The sequence below is a fragment of the Saccoglossus kowalevskii genome, chromosome 15, assembly GCF_978046115.1.
Source record: "Saccoglossus kowalevskii chromosome 15, keSacKowa6.1, whole genome shotgun sequence".
Classification (NCBI taxonomy): domain Eukaryota; kingdom Metazoa; phylum Hemichordata; class Enteropneusta; family Harrimaniidae; genus Saccoglossus; species Saccoglossus kowalevskii.
This window is the reverse complement of record NC_140655.1, coordinates 28,373,129-28,393,739: the sequence shown is the minus strand read 5'-3', so window position 1 is coordinate 28,393,739 and position 20,611 is coordinate 28,373,129. Positions and strand designations below refer to the sequence as shown.

At 36.1% G+C, this 20,611-nt stretch overlaps 1 long non-coding RNA gene across 1 annotated transcript; it reads left to right on the top strand.

Moving 5' to 3' along the window:
* The first annotated feature begins 17,775 nt into the window (after positions 1-17,775).
* Positions 17,776-19,250, top strand: LOC144359622 (uncharacterized). The gene is made up of 2 exons (XR_014931721.1): positions 17,776-17,922; positions 19,119-19,250. It is a non-coding gene; the product is annotated as an uncharacterized LOC144359622 (long non-coding RNA).
* Positions 19,251-20,611: the final 1,361 nt, after the last annotated feature.

The window sequence follows — 20,611 nt, the reverse complement described above, 5'->3', positions numbered from 1 at the left end:
TCTTGAGACCCAGCCAACGAAACTGTAACAGTTCCGAGGCTACGATATCCATATATATATATATATACAATAACTACTATTATAATAATAGATGAACTGCCTACAAATTTAACTGATCGTACTATTTAAAAAAAATCGTAATATTTGTTCTTAGAGATACGACAATTGATCTATTTAATATACAGCATGTAATTAAATGAATTGTTGGCGCAACCATTGAATCAAGCTTATTTTATAAAGCAGGTGGAATTTACATATTTACAATAATTTAATCATACCAGTGGCTAGGTCGATAGTATTGGCAGTGAAACTATTTATCATCCTGTGTATTAGTATCAGAATATCTTTACTTGATTCGACAGAATTCGTCAGAATATTTCCAAATTAGAAACAATATGTATATTTAAAGTTTCTGTTATTTTAGTATCATTCTTGTATATGTTTCATGGTTAGTAAGCATTGTGAATGTTTTCGGGGCATTGTTTTCGTTTTAACGTGATAGCTATATTTTTAGTTTACTGTGTTAGGTTTGTTTTCACTCGATACGAAACTTAATTTAGTGTATATATCTACTACACAAACAAAATAGAATAGAATAGAATAAATATCGCTATTATCATCTAATTTATTCTTGGTGTATTTTTGATAGCGAAATATTGTTGTGATAATTTATATGTTATGTACATTTATATCGGATGTTTCCAGGATTGTAAAATTTGCAAAAACCTGTGACAGTTTGTATTGTTTGACGTAATTTTAGATGATGATCCGAAACTATGATTACTCACTGTGATAAAAGTTACTTCTGGCTGGAATTCAATTTCGTGTATCATTTTAACACTTCATGTGAGTAAGGGCTACACATACCTGGGATAACAAGGCCTGGTTTTATATTTGATAGCTTTGCCAAATATTGCCTTAAATGTAGATCAAATAAGTTCAAAATGTAATCACTAGACAACATGTAGACGCCATTTGTACAGTCTTTATGCTAATGGAATTAATGTACATACTTATTTAAAGTTAATGTATTCAATTTATACGTTCGCAAATTTGTATTTTAGTGTTACAGTAGATATTGTTAATTTAATTGAAATAGATTGAATTATTAGTTATAATAATTTATTTCCAGTCTGTAAATATCTTGTACAGAAATACATTTTAAATGTACAGACATACGTCTTAGTTATTGTTATGAATTAATAAAATATCGATTATATCTACGTCTAACAATAGTGGCCTACAGATGTAAATGCGTGAAATTAGTTACAAGTAAAAGTGTCGTGTCTATGGAATGATGACTTATTAGCTAACGAGTTTGTTCATGAACTTGAAGCAAAAGTAACTAATTGCGTTTGTAAATAAATGTTACTAAAATAATTGAGATGAACAATGTACAATTAGCTTGATTTAAATTTTTCATATTTGTCTCCGACCTCTCACAAAAACGTAAATGATGTTTATAATAATTTAATTTTTATCTGGTTGGAGGCTTAAACTGCTAAATACACATGGTAACAGATATCCTGGTCACGTGAAGCATGGTCAGATTAGCAAATTAAAATGTATCTTATACCACTATTTTGAGATTATTCGAATTCGTGTAGATGGGAAGAAATCATAATTATCAAGAAGTACCAGATTTTAAAAGAAACTAGCGTTCGACTGCACTGTACATTTAATTGGGTTTATCGACTCCTCACACACAAAGAGAGATTCTAAAAAAACGAAACCGACAACCGGGCAATTATAGTCTTATCTAAGTTAAAATGTTTTTTCCCATTACCAATGAAATGCGATATAGGTCTAGACGTATTCATCGACAATTTTACCTTTACTATACTATATACATTTTACCATTTACCAGATGCCAGTGGCAGACATTGACTACGGTATCATAATATATGATCTTCTTTCTTGAGAATGTCCCTGTCGTTGCCAAGTCACGGGAATGCTAACCACATTGATCCATTTAACTGACACTTGAACGAGAGTACAAACTTAACTTAAGAATCGGAGACACTTAAACTGAACTTGGAACGATCAATTGATCTACTGATGAAGAATGTTTAATAAACACCAATAAAGCCAGCCATTTTATTTTATTTAAGTAGATGTTTGCATTATTTGACACACGTCACATCATGTGATTGTTAGATTGTTCCGTTTTGTTCTCAAACGATGAAAAAAACATATACAGTAATCACTTTCATTGAATAAAGGTACTTGTTATTATAAGTAGTAAATATCGGCTTGGTAGAAGGTTAGCTCCCGGCATCAAGATACCAGTTCAATAAAGCGTTTATGCTGAAAATTCGACCATGATTCGCAGCTTGCTAGTTGTGTGTGTAATAGTCGTGTTCACTGTTCACCAGATTTACGGTAAGTGCTAACTGGTTTGATATATAAAACCCCAGACGGCGGTAACTGTAAATCTTATCTTTCTGACTGTGCATTTACTTTCGTACATTTTTTTTTATTTGACGAAAATAACATATCTGTGAGATACTGGTTTCTTACAAAATACATTTCAATAGCCACGAAGATTCTCGGGACAAGTACTGAACATAGATTGAATGTGGACACACTAATACAGCTTTTGGCGTGGCTGTGTGTATAACTGCAGTAAACCAACGATGCTTTCCGCGTGTTTCAATACAAAAAAAGCATTGCCAATTTCAACTACACATACACATTTTATTGTTAGCGTAATTCTAGTTACATACTTATCCTTATGTATGTGGCAGATGTCAAAACAAAAAAACACCTTAAAACTAGATCTGATTCCCGAAATATATACTTCTATAATAATAGCAAATTGATTTAGATGAATATTTGACAAAATAATACAGATGTATGTAAATCCTAAACAAATACCTGTACCACAGTAAAAAAAAAAGACAAGGGTAAAACGTTTAGAAATTGTGTGGAGATGAAAATCCTTAACTGATGTATACATTTTGATTACTCCATGTAGCTGCACCTGTGCCAAGTCACAATGGTACAGTTAGAAAACTAGTTGATGAGTTTATGAATTCGAGGATTTTCAAACGAGACGTGGGTAAGTAGACAACACAATAGATGTATTTTCTACATTCATTATATTTTTTCTGGTGGATTTCCTGAATTCTTGCAGTGTGTCGTTTTAAGTTTGCTACTGAGAAATCGACTACGATTTGTAATCATTATCATCCCAACTGCACATCCCACGTGTTTTGTTTGGTGCACGTTTTACTTGTGGTTATGCTTTCTTCGTCAGTATTGTGTAGTATTTATTTTGTTTAACAAATAATATTTCAAAAGCATCACCCCAGGCCCTAAGAAGTCTTCAAACGTGTTGTACCCATGGCAATATTCTGTCACAAATTCACAGTGACACCCGTTTTGCCGACTGAATCTCCAGACGGAACTGAAGAGACTGGAATCGAAGGAGGTAGTATCGGTAATTCAAGTTATGACTCCTCCTACTCCTACTCCTATGTCTATGAGTACGTATACCATGTAGTGGACAAGGAACCCCCGTTGTATCTTTCCTACGATGATGGGGATAGTGGCAGGGAAAGCGCATCAACAACAAGAGCGAAGTACTTGGTCATGACATTTGGTAAAAATAAATATTTACTTTAATAATAATAATAATATTAAGAAGATTCACATCGATTTGTAAACAAATATTGCGTTCCTTCGTGAAGTCGCTAGCTGAATTGGTGTCGGGTACCAAATCAGAATTTTAGGAATACGTGAGATTAATTCATAATTTCGTTACTAGTTTGAAATTTATATTACAATGTATTGTATATAACAAATGTTATCATTATTTATTTCTATGTCCACATAATTGCAGGAAACTTCACTAGCGAAGTTCTGATTGGTCTAATAGTACTCACTTGCATAGTGTTGTTGGTGCTTTTAGCGATAATCTCAATGTGGTTCGTGAGGCACTATCAGTATACCAAGATCGCGACAATACATGGTAAACTGGACGATACAGAAGAACCTAAATCAGATAGTAAAACAGAGGTAGGTATTACAAATTTATTTTAATTACTCACCGTGAGCATCGGTTGTCTGATACTGATCATGATATTACGGGTTCCAGATTTCTCATTATTACACTGAACGAATACTTACTATCTTTAGTGACAAATCAGTGTTTTTATTTTCATCATTGTACGATAAATCGTACTTTATTGTTTTCATAAAGATGTATTCTCAAATTTTATTATTTAAACATGCTCAAAAAACACTAAAAGTTATATAACATTGCCCTTTTAGAACACGTACGAAGTGTCACAGTTTTAGCGCAAACTTTGACTTTCGCAGTAAAGAAAGTAAATTACATGCGTTGTATGCGTTGCAGGGAACTGCCATTTAAAAAAAAAACTCAATGGTTGAATAATGTTTTTTCTTTTAGCATGTGCTCTTAAACAGATTCAATATATACTACACTATCGGTACACTCTATCGGCTTTTTATGGATTTAATTCACCATTCCGATAATTTAGATACAAACATTTAAAACTACATTTCAATTTGTTAAATACGTTTTTATTTATCAACTGACGCATTTTCGAGTGGTGTCCAACACATGTCTATTTTTTACATACATTGAAATATATATTGATTAATTTCCACGTTTTTTCTTTAAAAAAATTCGAAACTCACATCCGCCGAGTTTCAGTGTCAGTGTGTGTAGCAACTGTCTTAGGCAGTTGTCCTCGTACCGCTGCTCGCATGCAAACCACATGAGCACATTATTTATTATCTCAAGTGTACACGAGCTCTATGAGGTGCGCACTAGTTCACAACTAGCTTGGTAAATTTATTGAACACATTGCATTTTTGCATCAATTTATCGTTGTTCATCTCTGGATGCCATGGAAGGCGCATTCCAGTGTATTCACCAGAACATCTATTAAATTACATATCAATATCAACGCCAATAATTACGATACATTGTAAATACAACTGCCCTGGAATATTTTCAACCTATATTTCTTTATTAAAATGGCTCGGCTGTTGGGTTCAGTAAACACGGAATCCACAAAAGCAAACGAGAGCACATTGAATCGCTGTGCGCTTCCAATAACAAACACATCAAAGGTAATGAGGTATAAATAGCGAAGCACATGCGTTTTATACCTGACTGCGTTTAATTGAAATGACGCTAATTTGATATAACCTGAAAATAGAATTGTGGTAAAAGATATTTCTTTACACGTCACGATACGGTCACCACGTCGTGTTGCCTGTTGCGACGTGCCGCCGCTGTCACGTTGTTGAAAGATGCTCTAAATCGTTAACTGCAATTATGTCGATTTATTATATACATCGTAACAAATAATGATTTACTATATATGTCTTCCCGATAATATCACAGTACAAAGATATTCAAACTTTTCATTTATGTATTATTTAATTAAACAGGGTGATTATTATATAGACGCGAAGATGACCGCACATCGACCTTCCCTCGCACCACCAGTGTTAGATTCAGACCATTCTCCGGTGGATGACAAAGACCTGGACAAAAGGATAGCAGCAGTAATGGTGAATAACTTCGTCAGCGTGCCAGATACGAGTCCCGGCAAAGATGCGTCGACCGTGAAAACGAATTCCCAAACTTTAACAACAAGTAACGAAGAAAGTGGGAGAACATCCACGGAGAAGGGTAATAAACGAAAAGGGAAAAAAGACAAAAAATATGTCGTAGATGAGAATGCAACGAAGTCCGAGGATCAAGAAGGGAAACCGAATAGTGTGCCTGGAATTGTAGAAAGCAGTGACAAGGTGGGTACAACACCCAGCAATAGCCAGATAGCAATGGCACATAAGAATAAAGATAACGGGGATGACACAAACCAAACCAAATCACCAACACACAGCTCTGACACCGATTCAAATGTAGTAAAAGATAAACAAAGTAAAAAGAAGAAAAAATCGGGAAAAGAAGCGAAAGTACACACACAAATTGTCCACCTCGGGAAAGATTTCACCAAGGAGGATATTACGGACACCTCCACACGAAATGCAAACGAAATGCAAACGGACCAGGGTAAAAACGTCGTAGTAAACGCTAATCGCTCGAAAAGTTGCGATCTCCCAGTGGACAACACGGCTGAAACCAATATGACAATCAGGCCCGGAACTTCTGGAGACCAAGCCAGTGAACAAGAATCTGGATATTCGGTGCCATCAAATCTTAAGGGAAGTGCATGGCACAATAACGAAGCTGGGAACCAAACACACGAGAATTCGACATCGTGCGATTTAGCAGGGCACGTCATGGGCGGCGTACCTGCGGTAACCAATTCTTCGGAAGCATTCCAGACGGGTAGTAACGCTTCTTCGCAGCTGCGGGCAATTGATGACACAAGCAGTCCCGTGAACAACAAAAGTGTTGACGTGACTGATGAAAACCCGCGACTGATTGTCTCAAATGAAAAGACCACTGATAGTCATCACCTGGGAAACGGTGTAATTGAAAAAAGCCTGACCATCGGCAAAGACGGGAAAAGAAACGGTGACGATAACGTTGGTGGCGGGGGCACACATGACGCAGACGGAACGACTTCGACACAATCGACTAAAAAATCGAAGTCATCTAACAAAAAGACCAAACAGAAAAAACAGGGTACTAAAGCTAAAAAGAAATTGAAACGTGCTATGTCGAAAACTTTATTACAGACTAAATTGAATTAACCAGTCAGGCATTACTAATGCTTTAATAATTAACAGCAGTGCGACGAAAAAGTCGGAAAGCCGAACGTATACATAGCTAATTGAGAAACTTCCGTTTTTATCTACGTCGCTACATGTCCCTCGGATGTGCACGCTGATTCATCGTATTTATTCATGAATTTCTAGTTACATGTATTTGGTTTAATTGACACAGTTCCAAATTCTTTTCGGAATTACAGAAACCGAATATGTATATTTATATTAGTTTATTGATTGAATCTTCGTATCTTGTGATTTTCATATTTATTATTTAAGCATTTGGCGAGATGCATTTATATGTGTTTCCGTAAGATGAAATATTAACCGATTTTTGTTGAATTAAATGGTACTTCAAGTTGTTTAAGAATATGTTGCCGAAATACCAATAATATAATTAAATGATTTATCAAACGTTGTTTACCTTATTAGAGTTGCCATGACTACGTATTTGATTATCTTAATATGTCATAACGATTTTTAAGAATGTCATAAACAAACAATATCTAAAATTGATTCAGCAAATCAGATATTCGATATGTGATAAGCTATAGCGTTTAAAAAATTTACAGCGACTGAACACAATTCAGAACGTGCGTGTTGTCAACACATGGAATACGATCATAGCTGATTCTACCTAACGGTGAAATGTACAAATCGACGTTGGGGACAGCCTTCCACTGTCACTACTCCACTGCAGGCACTAGTATACTGCCCTCAACATACCGACGCGTATACAACCGTTTCTTTATCACCAACGAATAGAAGGTTAGATTTTGTTGATGGTTGTTAGCAAGGTCATGGACAAATTTCACCAAACGTTTATGGGAGAATGTTTATAAAAAGGGACAATTGATTCGATTTTGTGAAAGATCTGAATTTGCTCCTCTTCAAGTTGTAAAGAGGATTCTTAATGAATGTTTGTATAATATTTGAATTTGAATTTGAATTTGAGGAATAAGCCAATCGATTTGGAATTTTGGGAGAGATTTGCATCTGAGTGGAGGGATTCTTCACTATTGTCAGATAGATCCAACAGATATGTAAGAAGGAGTTGCCATTGTGACAGAGGATGGTCGATTACATATTGGGAGAGATGTTTTTTTTGAAGGATTCATTGTCACGGACAGATAGGGCCATTGTTTGATGTTTAGTACGCAAATTATTCGATATTAAATCTGGCATTTGTTTTCACACACAAAATAAATAAAAAAGGAGAAATGAACTCTTATGCCAATGCGATAATGGCAGAAGTATCAGTAAAAAGAAATACTTTGTAATATTGTCATGGGATGGGTGAACATTCCTCGACTGAGTCGTAACATATTTTAGGTTTTATTAAAGATAATTTGTATAACTCGAGGGTTGAATTAATTTGTTACATGTGTATTATGATGCATTTGTGATTATTCTAATATTGTTGTAAAAACAGTTAGTTGTTTTTCAGTAGTATAATGGTCAATATTTAAAGACTGTGGCTTACGTCATCTGCTAACCTGTAAATGAACGAGTATATATAATTAATATATTTTGCACATACACGAATAAACTGTGTTTGATGTCTTGTTGTCGGTTTTTACTGTGTTCATACAAGAATTATATTACACATTGCATATGTGTTTTGTTTGTGTGTGAAGCTGTTGAATAAAAGCAAAGACGAATTGTGGTAACTATATTGTACCTGTAACGACGACAGTCCACCAACTAGTCTAGTTAGTGTACGCAACCAACAGGGCAACCAGGGTCACTGAACTACAAGCGCATCGTCGACCCAATTACGTGTAGAATACCTGCACTCTTTGTGCATACGTACAGTTATTATGTGTCGACACTGTATCGTAATAATAAGCACACCTTATAACTTAGAAGAAATCGCTCACGATGCGTAAGATCCCCAATAAACACATGTATGCCATAGACCTTGTCAGCCCTGCCTACGCGGCGTGAGTGATCGCTTTTCGGATTTAGATTTAGTACTAACCGATAGCTGTCGAGCCTTACTCAAGCGGATAATTTTGTTGCTTTATCCATTCCCCCGTAACTATGGCGAGAATGAATTATTTATATGAAATGTCATACAGACTCAAAGCAAACAATTCGGTGTCTTGTCCTCCTGTTAATGTAATTAACGTAGGGGTGATGTTTTGACCTTAGATGATATCCAATTTATAAAGGAAATCAACAGAGGCGTATAGTATGACAGTGAGAGCATCATTTCATCTCAAATCCGTTGATGGGACAGGGTACAGTTTTGCTTACTCGCGACTTACTGATATAATTTTGGCAGTGACATCAAACACATTTATCAGAGACGATCAATTTGTTGTTCGTATTGTATTTAAAATGTCGCTTCCGATGTCAAAATATGTGTGTTTAATCTTCGTTTTATCGTCATCCATCCCGGGGATACGAGCAGTGGGTGAGTAGACAGACTATATATATATATATTTCTGAAATAAACTTGTGAATAGTGTACAATGAAATCAATGACACAAAATATTACAGCCACATTTTTAAAAAAAAAACTGAAACTTTATTCAATGACACTGACGTTATGAACTTGACACTAATGGTTCAATAGCATAGCATGACGTCATGAAAAGTTGAAGGTCACCCTTCCCCGCTCGTCGCAATGTGCAACACCCAGAGTAAACAAGATTGTCAGTGTATGATTTATAGCGACTTTTATTAAAATTGAGGTACGAGATATCGATGTAGATTTTGTTCATTGTACATTCAAAAATGAAAATGTGACAGCAAGAGCAACAAAACTGCTTTGAGGCGTGTATTTCTTTGAGTAATTCGTTTATATCGTACAATTGAATTTTCTAACTGAAAGATTATTATACTCGTGAACATTATACGTTGACAATGAAAAAGCACAGGCAATGCTGACTTTTAACGTATTCATACAATAGTCACTTGTCTAAAGTGAAAACACCACATATATACATACAACAACTAGTTGAAAGTTCTTTATAAACTATTACTGTGTATGGCAACTCAATCGTGACCTTTGAATTCAAACAAAGATATGAACCACATGCACCGTTAATAGACCATTTTCCGTTCACTGCGAGAATCACGCGTTATGCGTGAAATCGAACGTAAAAACAGGACAAACAAAGGTCATAGCGTCGTAGTGGCGTCAAACATCGCGTGGGATTCGACAAACGCGAAGTATTTTGGGGGACATTTCCATGCTTAATAATGTGCTGTCCACATTTGATGATAGGCAATTTTGATTAAGTAAGGGTATTCGGAAGCAATATTCCTCTGTCGAAAATCGGCCGGTCGATGTGAGTTACGAAATAAAGAAATTCTAGTTCAAAATCAAATCGTTCGATTTTTGCGGTAGACGTTCGACGCGCGTTTTTCATACATCTCGCGAGATCTCGCAATTGTACGGAAAATCCCCTATTGGTAACTCTCATCTCTCTAGTAACAGAACAGTCACTTGTCCAAAGAAATAACATCGCATAAATACATGCATTTTTAATTTATTAACAAAGTCTTATTTCATTTTTTCTTCTTTCGAAGAAGTTAATGCATGATGTCTGCTTAAAGGTATGCTTAATGTCAACGCTCAGGGTAATCGACAATTAGATCTGCTAAATTTAAAACACAAAAGTCGAGGGACACTTCCTTGGATGTGGTGGACAATCCCTACATCATATCCAGACCTTGATATGATGGGTATTTTGTGACCGAATCACATGAGTTTGTCTTAAAAACAATGGCAACGAACAAACCAGAATATCAGTTATATATTTATATATAATTTACGAAAAACCGTTCTGATGATCAATCAAACATATTAGCATCGAGGCCATCATAATTGATACATTTTTAAAATACTAAATATATTCAACCATCTAGTCAATGTGAAAACAAATCTACTATTAAGTATGCATTATTATTATTTAAAAGTTTAGTCCCACTGTCCGGTCGAAGTAAGTATACCTACCAGTCACATGTGACGATTCTTTCTGAACAAGTCACGAGCGTAAGTAGGCACGAAGTACACAATCATAAAAATTATATAATCTTTTAGCCCCTCTGTCCGGTCGAAAGCATTTGATGTATACCCATCAGTCACATAAGACGATTCTTTCGAGACAATTCACACGTTCACCCAGTCGAACATGTCTGAAACATAGCTCAATGAAATTAATGCTACACCTATGTCCTAAGACGATTCCCAATGCATGGTCAATCAATAGAAAAGTGTTTGATTTTACTAATAATAATAACTAATAATAAGTTAGGTAAAGAATCGTCGGGGTTTAAGCTCCTACGACCCTACCTTCACTTGTGAATACCCAGTCGTCAATTGCGCAAGGAAAACAGTGTTTCAGTTCGTGCTTCTACATCAACAACCTTCATTCGTTGCAACGAGGTTAATCGACTTGAAAGCCGCCACCTTGTCTACGTGCGATCACGTTAGTTATTCAGTTACGTAACCAATGGTCCTTATACATTTGTGCAACTCCTATGGTCGTACAGAGTCAAAGGCGTTCAATATGTATTACGGGTGTAATATCGCACAACGATTTCACTTTTTAGTATTGAAAACTACCGCATCACATTTCCAATGGTAGTGTATATGTTTGTATTCACATTTATCCATACATTTCATTAATTTATCAGATGTGATCAAACTACACAATATATGTAATGTCAGTATTATGTTATTTGAGACTCATGTAATACTTTCCTTTTTCTTCAGATAAAATATTAATCAATGTCTTTTTTGTAAGTTACATGTTTGTTTCAACCACGACATTGAAAGTTACAAGAACGTACTTGCTCTACTTTGTTTATTTCATTGTGTCAGATAATTGGTATTATGTTGCCATGACATCATAACAACATTCAGAAGTGACTATAATCTGTTTTACAGTACACAGTTTTACTCATTGCATTTATATAAAAGCTAAATGAACACAAATTGACAAACTAACAAGTTGTATGTATGTATGTTTATAAAAATTATTTTTTCCCGTTACTTTCCTAATAGTAACGAAAAACCATACTATAATAAACTCGTGGGTGAATGCATTGTAACCCTGTTTACTTCAATCTGTAACAAAGCATGTACAAATTTCAAATGTTAACAAGTACGTATCTGTCGCCAAAAATAAGCAAATAATAATATAATATTATTGTCACTTGTCACACGTGCTCTAATAATTGTAAATGCGATGTTGATTTGAGTTATTTCGACTGTACATTGCGGACACAGCTTTTATTTATTTAATTCTGATTTCTTTGTTCAGGGAAGTTTTTAGTTTCGGGTGTTTCCATAACAATGTCACTAATCTATAATTTAAATTAGGGGTGCAGATTTATCATAATAAATATCGATGTGTTTTGTTATTGTAGTTAAAAGTCGGCTTTTTGATTGGAGTTAAGTAAAAATGCAAGCGTTTTCCGATACTGAAGTCTTTTATGTCTAAAGTCTATTCACGAGTAACTAATAAACTTAAAAGTTTGAAAAACTGCGTCACGATTTGTTCTTCCGTGTGAGTGGATTGCAATGTGTAATTACACAGTTATGTAAATGATTGTATACCTGTTGAGGTGGTGGACACTTTGAAAAAAAACATGTCATCTTGCAAATATTTCATTTCCGTAATGACATATGTATTTGTTATAACTATCCAGACCAAAATTCAATCATATTGACTTATTTTATAGAACAAACAAATTAAAAATTAAAATTAATGCTTATCTAAGTCGGCATGTATTAAATTACCATACCGTACCGTACGCTGTCGATTATTTGCGCAGACCTGCAATGTTTAGTTCATTTTTTCGTCTTAACAACTATTATTAGATATTTGTGCTGCTATCAAATTGGTGCAGGAATTCGACAGCACTGTTACAAATCCGTATTTGTACTATTTTATTTGATGTCTACAGTGGACAGATTTGGCCTTAAAATGGCGACCTTCCAGATATGTGGAGGTGCCGTCGGCGTTAAAGTCCTCATGACTCTACTTTGTTATAACTTAAGATAAATGGTTTTCAATATAACACAATATATGTAAAATCATCTCGGCAACACATAATTGTGCACATAAGCCGGCCATCTTTTGTACTGCTACATTTGATTCATTGCTGATAAATGTACACAATAACCAAAATTACGTAGACTCTTTTGACAACATTCAACTAAGTAAACTATTCTGTGTAGTCAAAAGAATAGCGTTCTTTTGTACCAGTTACTTGTGTCGATTTCATTTGTAATTATCCAGTCATCAATTGCGCAAGGCAAACAATTGTTCTGTTTCATTTCGTGCTACTACCTCAACAATCTTCATCTGTTGTAACGAGATTATTCGGCTTGAGCGCAACCACCTTGGATACGTGCGACCATGTGAGTGTGTAGTTACGTATCTACTGGTCATCGTACATTTGTGCAACTCTTCTGATCTTACAGAGCCAACAGCGTTCAATATTAGAGATGGAAATACCGGACGATGTTTCAACGTTTTGGTATTTTTGGTGATGTTGTGTAAATGCATCAAAACAGTGAAAACTATCTCTTCACATTTCCAATGGTAGTCCATATGTTGTATTCACATTCATCCATACATTCTATTATTTAAACAGATATTGTCAAACTACAGTAAATGTAAAGTCAGCAGTGAAAATAGTTCTATATGTCACGTGGTACTCATTTTGGGTGGTGCCTGACATTAAAAATTGGACAACACAACAATAGTTTGTAGCATTGTACTAGTCACAAGAACGTACTTGCTCTACTTTGTTTATTTCATTGTGTCAGATATTCAACAATTGACATTCTGTTGCCATGACATCATAACAACATTCAGAAAAAGTGGCTACAACCTGTTTTAAAGTACACAGTTTAACTATTGTGATCATGTAAAAGCTAAATAAACAAAAATACTACGTTGCATGTATGTTTGGAATGAAAATTGTTTTACCGTGACTTTCCTGAGATAAATACGTTATAGAGTAAACTCGTGCGTAGGTACATTGTAATCATGTTTACTTCAATCTGTAACAAAGCACGTATACACTTCAAATCTTAACAACAGATACGAATCGTTTACTCCAAACACAATTTCGCTAACAATAAGCATACAGTAATATAATGTTGTCATCTGTCACATATGCTCTACTTATTTCGAAAGCGATGTTGATTTGAGTTGTTATTATCATACACTGCGCATACCTTTTTCATTTGTTTAATTCTGATTTCTTTGTAAAAAGAGGCTTTCAGTCTGTTTACAACAATGTGTCATGCAGTTATTAAACGGGAGGTGTGATTCTCTCATAATAAATATCAATATACTCTGTATCATTGCAAAATTATGGTAATATTAATGAATTCTTAATTCGTTGAAGGTAGAAAGTCGGCGTTTTTAGTAGTTTAGTTGCCAATGCACATTTTTCCGGTACTGGGGTATATTTTTCCGGGCTTTTTTTTTAATAGCAAATGTGTTCGTATGTATGTCTGTTCAGACCAAAATTAATAAATATTATATGAATAATAAGGATGACACTGCTAGCGTACTGTGCTGAGATAATTTGCTTAATTGCCCAGTCAGCTGGCGTACACGTGATAATAAAATAAGTTCTACCGATTTACCGATATTAAGTATATGAGGGCTTTTATCTTGAATACGCATACAACTAAGAAAGAGAAAATTGAGAAACGTGTTTTTTCTACAAGTCAGGAAAAAAATAACAAACTTTTACGGCCAAACGATCCTTTGGAGTAACACTAAGTTCAAACGCTAACAAAATTCGGCCGAATTCGTCGTTTTCGTGTGGAAAAATCTCATGCATACGAATGCCTCATTACACGAAGAACAAAGAATAATTTCCCGGGGTGTTTGAAACAAAAGTCTTCATCATACTATCAGCGACGGTCTTATGGTTTTTTTTCAATTTCAAGCCATATTCAAGATGGCTGCCCACATATAATAAATATTGGTAAATTGATCACATTTTTATTTTTATCACGTGTACGCCAGCTGGTTGTGCTTAATTGTAGCTAATTATGCATATATAGCTTTATTCATGCGCTGCCGATTATTGGAACTGTTCTTCTGTGTTATACTACCATCTGAACCATGCCTTGTCCAGTTGTCAGAAAATACTAGTAACGAGGTAGCGTTTTTGTTCAATGCACAGACACTAGAACATCAACGCGTGTGATTCAAAAATTTTCAATGATTGTCCAAATCTTTACCAATCGTTTAACAACAAACTCAATATGATTATTCCAATTAAGGTCATTTTCATCGGGAAATTTTTCTGTTTACGTGTGTCATTTGCTCGTTTGCAACACGTTCGATTTCGTGCGTTTGCGCATATCACTCTCGAAATCATTCTGCGTATATTAATTTGGCTTTCATTACTCAGTATTATAGCTGAATTAAAAGGATTTCACACTTCTCGTGATTATTGCGTTTTAATATGTCTAGCTACGGGATATTGGCTTCAATAATAGGCTCAATCGCGTCTCGCCCACCATTTGCCACATCTAAATTTCATACTTATCGTGATTATTGCGTTTTATTATGTCTAGCTACGGGATGTTGGCTTCAATAATTGGCTCAATCGCGTCTCGCCCACCATTTTCCACATCAAAATTCTTACACTATAACGATATTGTATAATGTCGCCTTTTATTCCCTAAATGCAGCTAGTAGAAATGTACACCGGCATTTAAAATAAACGGTGATACTCATATGAAATGGTCAATTATGTTTTTATTAAAAGGAAGTATTTGTTTTGGTTTGCTACATATATAATAATTAGCACAGTGACATAAGTTGTAGTAATTTAGGATACCGCTAAACTGCGCATTTGGACCGCTTGCATTTGCTACCTTGATGAGAATGTGGATATGAATTTTCAGTACGGCTAATGCATTAAAAGCAGTCAGAATCTGGAGGAGTAGAATGTGTATTTGTGTGCACCCTCTCATTTAGTTTACAGTTGCACAAGAATTAAATCTATAATTAACAGTATTTGTGCTGCTATCACCTCTGAGTCAGTGCGAGAGTTCGGTAGCCTTGTCACATACCCGCTTTTGTACTATTTGATTTGATTTCCAATGTGGGTGGATACATTCTTGCAAAGGCGACCTTCTAGACCGACTTCTTCTAGTTATTGGTAATTCAACATTGGGAATGCACTGCAAATAGTTGCTTACCAATTAATGAACTTAATTTGCTATAAGTTGATGCATGGTGACAACTAGCTTCAGCGTTTTGATTTGTGTCAATGCCGCCCTCTTTCTATTGTCTAGTTGTTGAACTGTGAATAATCAATCTGTTGGCGCATTTCCAGGGATGTTCTATTATAACGTATCGTACGACCACGATTCAATTGACCGTCTTTCTAAAGAACGTAATGTGATTACCCGGCAACTTTTCTCTACAATCTAAATCAGTCAGTGTCCCCACCCTCAGCGTAACAGTGATTTTGTTTTCCCTTGAAAATACATTCGCACCGTATCATCCGGGGCCGGGGGCTTCTGTTTAACATGATTTGACAGTTCACTGTTCACTATTTACGAGATTGGTAAGTTCGTTCATCTACATGAACTCTTAGAGCAGTGTTCGCTGTCTCACTATGTAAATTTCAGTTGTCATAGTTTGCTAAGAAACAAACTGGTGTTAAAGAAACACTGGAATTTACTAATAATAGGTATTATTACACATATGTCACCGTAACGCCATAAGTCACAGCTTGACGTAATTTTGCGGTTTTACACTGGGTATTTTCAAACTACCATATTAGGAAATGCGAATTCCAAATATGGAATGATTACGCGCGTAAGCGTCCAATAGTAATAAAAACAAACATGGCTGCCACCAGAGTTTAACTGGACTCCACACAAAGAAGTTCGCTAATCTGAGTGTTCGAAACGTTTTGGTTTTCGGCATTTCCATGATGTATCCTGCAAAGTGTGCACTCAGACAGTATGCGGTCGCATCGACCTCCGCTGCGCGTTTGTGGATACCTGTTGTACTGTCTTCGTGCATACTTTTCAGTATCCTCGTAATAACCTCATACTAGTATTCCACACAGTTTCTGTAAATTGCGCCCTGTAGTGACTTCAAAATGACGTTTGAATGTATAACTGTGTTTAGCTATGTGTTAGTAGTTCGTCATCTAGAACATAGTAAAATATCTACAAAATACGATCTTCATTAATATTGTTAGACTGTTGTCGATTAGAACGCGTTGAACGGTTTTTGTGCAATCCATTTGCGTCATAGAGTCTGTGGTGATATTGAAGGAGAATGAAAAGGACGGAGAAAGTAAAAAATATAAATCTATGCGTGATCGCGTGCGACTTGGCTTTTTTTTACTTTTAACAAAAATACATTAATATGTAAAAACAAATATGATCTGGGGAGTTAGTACGAAGTTTGAAGATGCAATGGTACCAGAAATAATCTGCCTGTAACTTTTATCGAGTGAACCATTTAGCTATCGGGTATGTGCCAAAGTTGAGGCTGTCTGTGGAACAGTGCAAAACAAATTTGGTATATGTTGAAAATTGATGTTCCGTTTATGTTTCCCACTAATAGTTGACAATTATTCACCAAGATAGAATGGTCTTTCTCAGTTACTTTTAAACTTAGTACATTTTGTAAAATGCATGCGTATTACCCGGGCCTATTTCCCTCTCGATCGGATAGAATATTTCTTTATGTACTATTTTTGCTTCTCTCATGCTAAAGTATGATTGCTATCAATATATATTATAGATTTGTGTACAGATAACTGCGTGTTCGCTTACGACGGAGACTGTGAAGACGGAGGTCCTGACGCTTTTGAAGGCTTGTGTGAGTACGGTGATGACTGTGACGACTGTGGACCACGTCCAGAGAATCCCGGGTGTAAGTATTTACAATTTCCCATAGCGCTGCGTGGTGATAGTAATCGTAATTACAAATGTCTAGAAGCTCGAGTTTTTGAGATAGTCACATAAGATTCAAAATATTACCGAACACTACCGTGCATTACAACATTTTCAGTAAACCTGCCGGTAATATTTACTTATTTTTTCCGCAGTTTCGTGCTGGAATACGTGCCACAACTCCGATGACGGATTTTGTGATGACGGTGGAGACGACGCTGATTACTCTGAATGTTCATATGCAACGGACTGCCTTGATTGTGGACCCCGTCTGGACGCTGGGACAGGTAAACAAAGAACAAAAATGAAATATGAAACTTAACATTTATAAGTGTCGATTGAACGTCCCCATCAGCGTGTCGATAAACCAAGTATGATCGTGAGACTTTGACAAATCTACAAATAATAGACTAGGCATTCGGTGTGAAGTGTGTGTGGACAGCCCTTTTCTATGGTTAGACCACACATGCGTGTTTTTATGGTGCTGTACTGAAGTCAAAAACCAAATAGGCATCGCTACGTAACACGTGTACATGTATATTAATTTTATAAACACATTCGCGCTCTCTAACGCCACAGTGCTTCAATCCTGTGATTTAAATAGACCACTTTCCCGGAAGTAGCGAGACTGGGGTGCAAAAATACACCTGCTTTGTCATCGAATACAATCATGTCAGTTTGTTGATAGTCGATAGAAGGGAATATTATTTTTGTGACGTCGATTGGTATACCCAGAAGCACAATATCACGCGAAATGTTCGACTTCCGGGAAAGTCGTCTATGGGTCAACACTCGTTCGAAGTTCGTATTGCTCGGTAGTTTTATCCGTGACCCGTAAATTTAATAAATGCTTTTTCATATATAATGATTTGCTATATTTTTAAACGAACGAATATACAAACAAAGTTTAAACGACAATCCTAACGCCAAGTTTCGCTATTCAAGTTTTTAGAACACTTTCCCTGAATGCGCATGCGCGCGCATAACGGATATGGATACTATGGAATACCTGGAATTACTTATTGATGAAAAGACATTTTGGGTATTTTATATGGAATTTATTTTCACTTATTTTTGACAAGTTGAATGTGAAATATGGGGAAAAAAGTTATATTCGCTGGATTATATTTTCACAGAATCATAGCGAAAATCACAACTCTATTAAAGCGAAAATAAAGTGGTTTACAGTATACGTAAACGTGTACGCTTGATATTGTGCTTGTAAATGTGCGAATCAACGTGACAAAAATAGATCTTTTGTACCACCACCACTGACATGATCGTATATGAAAAAGGCAAACGTATTGCTTGCACTCCAGTCTCGCTGCTACAGGGAAAGTGGCATTGTGTCAACACAGGTGGCGCTATTCAGCAGGAAAGTGGTACAATGTACATAATTCACTGAAGCGAATTGTCGCTAGAGGGCGCTACGAACATACACCCATGTAAACAATTTTAATAAATTACATTCATTTATCTCCAGAAATGTGTTTTAATACATGCGAGTATAGCAATGATGGCGAATGCGATGATGGAGGTGTTGGTGCCGCCTACTCAGGTTGTTACTATGGAACAGATTGTTTAGATTGTGGAATTCGAAATCACGTATTTGACCGTAAGTCTGAATGCTTTCTATCTTCGGGGCGGAGCTACGTCACAAGACGTTCCACATTGCTAAGACGCGCACCACTGTACCACGTATTTCTAGGGGCTCTGAGCACGCTGCCGAGGAACGCAGAACGAAGTGAAGAGCCGGTGAAAATTCAAGAAAACAACTGGAACTCAATTTTGAAGTAATCCTGAACAATGAAATTTATATGAGTTACACACGCAGGGGTAATTCTTTTCAGAGGAGTCTCAACAACCATCCCAAAGTACCGATTTCTAAGTGTTTTCGGCCTTTGTTTTCACCGGGATGCTTGCCATGCGGTGAGAATGCCCGGATGTCCTCTCAAGATATCAATAAATCGCGTCTTCCAGCGACGAAGCGTTAGTGTGATGTCACAGGACTAGCGCAACAGAGAGACTACTTACTGATGCCATATGCGACCCTGGTATGCGAAACAGGTCACCTTGGCGTCATAGAAGAGCTAGAAGACGCGATTTTTGAAAAAAGGTGTATTGACACTTTCGCACTGCCATTCTGATCGTTAGAGTTCATGTACAAATGGTGCAAGTATTTCACGGGCTGCGAGCGGGGAACATAGTTATAAATACTTTACTTCCCTTTTTAAAAGAGCAATTTCACATAATTAATTAAGCTAATATGCCATTCACTCACAGCACCGTTATGTGACGATTCATGCAGTGGGGCAAATGACAGCTCTTGTGAAGATGGTGGTCTATTCAGTACAAATTACGAGTGTTATTTGGGAACTGACTGCACTGATTGCGGAATACGAGGAGGTAAGACAATATAGATACAATAGACAATATAGACAATATTGGCAGTGTGCCAATATATCAATAACTAGAATCACGGTAACCGTCTGAAAAAAATAAATCACGTATACAATGTTAATACAGTCTCCTAGAATGCCTTTTATCTTCTTAGGCAAAAGCACGTTTCAAAAAAGGTTTCAGTGACGAATTAACACAGTACTGACATATCTGTAATATGTTATCTTACAGTGCTGCCCTCTGTAGTCGCCCTACCACCAGGAAACAGTACGCCATCTACGCCAACTACTTTACCCGGAGTAACTAATGTCGCCAACGATGAGAGCACCGATGCATCTCCAAAGCAGTCATTGATAACATTAGAACTCACAACAGAACCGCCACTAGCAAGTCAAGGTAAACAGACCTTCGCCCAGCATTGTACTTTAATCTAAACTAATAATAAGAACAAAACAAAAGGCAATTTCGTATTTACCGAATTGTGGCGTGTGTTAATATACCTATGCATGGACAATGAAACTGATTGAATCGAACCAAACAGTATGTGATGATGATATGAATAAGAGAATGTGCGTG